This window comes from Sitophilus oryzae, unplaced genomic scaffold (assembly GCF_002938485.1).
Source record: "Sitophilus oryzae breed Bouriz unplaced genomic scaffold, Soryzae_2.0 scaffold_1396_pilon_pilon, whole genome shotgun sequence".
NCBI lineage: Eukaryota > Metazoa > Arthropoda > Insecta > Coleoptera > Curculionidae > Sitophilus > Sitophilus oryzae.
The window spans coordinates 1,296,599-1,301,446 of record NW_022146055.1 but is presented as its reverse complement, the minus strand read 5'-3'; positions in this window follow the sequence as shown (position 1 = coordinate 1,301,446).

Here is a 4,848-nt window from a genome sequence, read left to right as displayed (position 1 = left end):
TTATATTATGGTTGAAATTTTTCAAAGTCCTAAAAATCAAAAGTCGTTTCTATGGTAATATAATTTAGATTTCATTCCTTGATAGATGGTTATATTAATATATTATTAATTTTGATTAACGTCATATTTTTGCTGTTAAAGTATCCAATTTTCCGATAACCATATATTATCACCCTTTCCGTAGCATTGAACTAAACAACTTTTGTGCTTCTTTAACATTTTAATATTATATATAAAATATTATGTTAATTAAAATTGTATCAATAAAAATGTATCAAAGAATGAAAACGAAATTATATTACCATAGAAACGCGTTTTGATTTTTAAAAATAACTATTAAAATAATTTAAAAATAACTATATTTTCATGTTTTTTTTAATTTTCTCTAAAACAGTATGGAAATTTGAAAATGTATAAACGGGATTAACCATTTTAGAACAAGTAAACCTTTTTATGAATAATGTATTTTTCTCAAAATGTCCTAATGAAAGAGTTTTTCCTCTTGTAAAGACAATCTGGCCACGTATTTTTTCTATCTACTCATTGAAATTTTTTAATTATTCATATGTAAATAGTATTTTTGTAATTTGTCGTTGTTACAGTTGTCACATGATATGTCAAATCTATTTTTGTTATTAGGTATGCCGAAAATATTCTGCATAAACTTTTTTTTTAATAATTCGGTAATAAAAAAAAAATATTACACACTTTTTGTTTTTAATAATTAATAAAAAGTAGTATACAATTAGTGTTTTTTTTTTCTTAACCTCTAAATTAATATACTCTACAGGGTGTTCATATATACCTGGTGCGTCTCAAAGGTGGCTCACCCCTATAACTTTTCAGATAAAAAACGAGTTTTGGTATGTTTGTATATGACCGACAAATCCATTTTACCAGAAGAATGAGTTATATATGTCAATGGATTCGTCTTCTAGTTCTCTACAACCTAACTTAATATACAGGGTGATCCGAACTGTAATACGGAAAATTCGGTAGCATATTCTGCAGACAAAAATAAGTAAAAAAGCTCGTATAAATGTATGTCCTTAGTTTCGGAGATACAGGGTGTTGAAGTTTCATTTTTATTTCGATTTTTTCCAAATAATTTCTGAAGTAACGTTAATATTTGGATGAAAATTGGTGTCTGGGAGTTTTTTGACATGAGAAATTTGATTTTGATATCAATATGACTGCTACTTGTAGAGGGCGCCACCTACATATTTTCTAACCGGTTTAAAGAATAATAACTTTTCGTCGGTACCTGTATAAAACTACTGAGTAAAAAAATATACATTTGCGACGTTTTTAACGTAAAAAAGTTCTCTTGGCAAAAATCGCTATGAGTAATGGTTTTCAAGATATTTGGAATCGAAATTATCAATATTTGTTATTATTGACATAAATTGAACATGTTGACTAAATAGTTACATAGACTGAAATCATAAATTTAAAATGTTTTGTTCCAAAGGTTCAACAGAAACTGTTTTAACATCATTTTTTCGAAGAAAAATGTATGATTAATTTAAAAAAAAAATAAAAAAGTTCCCAAATTTATCATTTTAGTCAAATAACTATCTACTCAACATGTTTATTTTTTGTCGATAATGACAGGTATCGACTGTTTCCATTCTAAATATCTTGAGAACGGTTGCTCGTAGCTATTTTTACCAAGAGACATTTTTTACGTAAAATATCACGGAAATGTATATTTTTCACTCAGTAATTTTATACAGGTATGGACGAAAAGATATTACTCTTCAAAACAGTTAAAATAAATGTAGGTGGCGCCCCCTACAAATAGGAATCATATTGACATCAAAATCAAATTTCTCATATCAAAAAACTTCCAGACACCAATTTTCATCGAAATATTCACGTTACTTCACAAATTATTTGGAAAAAATCGAAATAAAAATGAAACTTCTACACCCTGTATCTCCGAAACTAAGCATTTTAGGACATACATCTATACGACCTTTTTACATATTTTTATCTGCAGGATATGCTGCCGAAGTTTCCGGAATACAGTTCGGACCACCGCACCCTGTATACATAGCAAACTAAGACAAATCCTATCATTTTCTGGCGCTAAAATATTGACTTGTTTCACCGGAAATGACTACAACTTTTGTTTTTTAAATTACACCCTAATTATTTTTTTAGTTTATTCGATAGAAAATGACACACTGAATATAATGGCAAATCGTATGTCAACTTTTGACATTTTTGCCTTGCATATTTTAGGTTTATTTGAAATTGTAACATGCAGTTCATAATTAAACCACGATTTGGGCATTTCACATCTGAAAAAAATTGAAGATATTATTTTTTTGTAAGTGTCGAATTGCTATGATAGGACTCGATATAACTCCGGCACTGGTTGCTCATCATTGCCCAAACAGTAATATGGACTGACAGTTAACAGTACAGTTCGGTGTACATTGTCATACACGTATCGTTTCCGGCTTGAAAAAAAGCAAAACGTGAAAGAAGGCAAATCCGCAAGAGTCTTTCATGCTTGGTCTTGGTGTTGTGGAAGTCTTGCTCTTGGTCTTGCAGATCAAAAGCTATTCATGGTCATGGTGTTTGTCTTACTCTTTGTGTTGATGCAAGACCAAAACCTCGAGGCAAAGACCAGTCTCGCTCATCACTAGAGACAATATACTTAAAGCTACATAGGTTACATAGAAAATTATTAATTTATACAGCAAACGCTTTATTTGCTTTATTTTTACAATCTTTACGTGTTACGCCACTGGTAAGCTTAAAAATGTAATAATACTAAAGGTATCTCTGAAAATTATTAATTTCTTTTTACAATATTTACGTGTTACGCCACTGATAAGCTTAAAAATGTAATAATACCAAAATAATTAAATCGATTGGTATCTGTGTTAACAATGTGCTTATAAGCGTTTAAATTAGTAAAACTTTTTTATAAGACAGGTGAATAAACTTAGAATTTTATTTGACACAGCGATATCATTTTTCATAGGTTTCATTAACTAGTAATTTAGAATTTTGTAATACATAGACAACTTTTAATAAAAATTATAAACAATAATATCCGGAAAATCTTTTTAGTCCCTAAGGTTATTCAACTTTTTTGAGCTGTATACTTTATAATTATATATTATTTTCCAATTAAATATTTTTTTTGGTAGGTCACATATACAGGGTGTCTTTGGCTTACAGCAGAAGTTTCCATTTTTTTTCTCTTAGACCACTTTCAGAATTTTACTGGATTTGGTGGACCGCTTGTTGCTACATTTCTATCATATTCCCCAAAAATTCGTAAAAATGTGAAGATTTTCTAAGAAAATTTGCGCTGTTGCGGCTATTTTGGGAATCACTGCACTGATTCTTTTAGAACTAATATCTCTAATTTTCAAAATTATTTGTACAGGGTGAGTCAACGATAGAGTAAAGTCCATTATCTCATTTGTTTCGAGGTTTACAAAAAAATATTAAATATAAAAGTTAGAGGGACGGTTAAGGTACACATTTTAAAATTATTATAGAGTATACAGGGTGCTTCAAAAAAGTGTGGCGAATATAACATATGGTTTTTTAAATAGAACACCCTATTTTTTATTTTATTTTTAGATTCTGCGTAAAATTCCATAACTTTTTTATATATAATGTTTTATACCTAAAATTAATAGATTTTGTAATATTTAAATTTGTTTAAACAAATGTTAGATTGCAGTATGATAAAAAATTGTCAGTGATGCTATTGTTTCTGAAGTTGGAGAACTAAAATTTGGTAGGAGAATTTTATAGATATATTGAAAAAGACCTATGTAAAGATATTTTAGTTAGATGCTACAGGGTGTTCAAAATATATTTATGAATTTAAACTACTTAAAATTAAGAAATTTCAAATTTTTTAAATGGTACACCCTATATATTATCACTTTTTCTGATAGATTTTACAAAACTCTTCAACTTTTATTAAGTATGTCATATACCTATTTTTAATAGTTTGCGATTTATTCCAATTTTTTCTATTTTTAACCATATTTTTAATACAATTACCCTATAACATTATAGTTACCATGACAAAAAGTAATAATTATTAAAATTTCTTGTCTGTTAGGGAAGTTAAGAGCAAAATTTGAATTTTAGTTTAATTTGTTGTAATAAGTATAAATTGTAGACATAATAGTTACAGATTTTCCTGAAATTAATTAGTCAATGTGACTGATATACACGAACAAGCCAAGAACATATACTTTTTGGTTCAGTACTATATATTATATAGTACTTTGCTAAGTAGTATAAGAATAGATGTAGATTATCTAGAAAACATCTTCAGTGTGTAATGGGACGGTTTCGCGGCAGTAGTAATATTGGCTTTATCAAATGAATTATAAATCTGAATTACTACGAGAAAAAAAACTTTACTGTATGTCGAAGAAAATTCTTATATCAGTAGTCTTCAACAATTACGTAATCTAGTATTACCCTAATCTGGAGCTATTCGCTCTGACGGAAAATCCGAGTGTCATCTTTCATAATATAGAAATACACCAAGAAATTCACGACTGCGATTTTAGTTTATTTGAGTTAAGTTAATTAATCTTAACTAATACCAGCAATTGTAACTAATTATTATTAAGCTACTTGTTAAAGATAAGTAATAAATAGTTTGTTTTGTCATGGCAACTATGATTTTATAGGGTAATTGTATTAAAAATATGGATAAAAATAGAAAAAAAAATGGAATAAATCGCAAACTATTGTTACGGATTCCGTGGGTCCACTATTTTAAACTCACGATAAAATACTTAACGAATTTATTTTCTCACTTTATACACAATTACTAACTTATAACACACAACA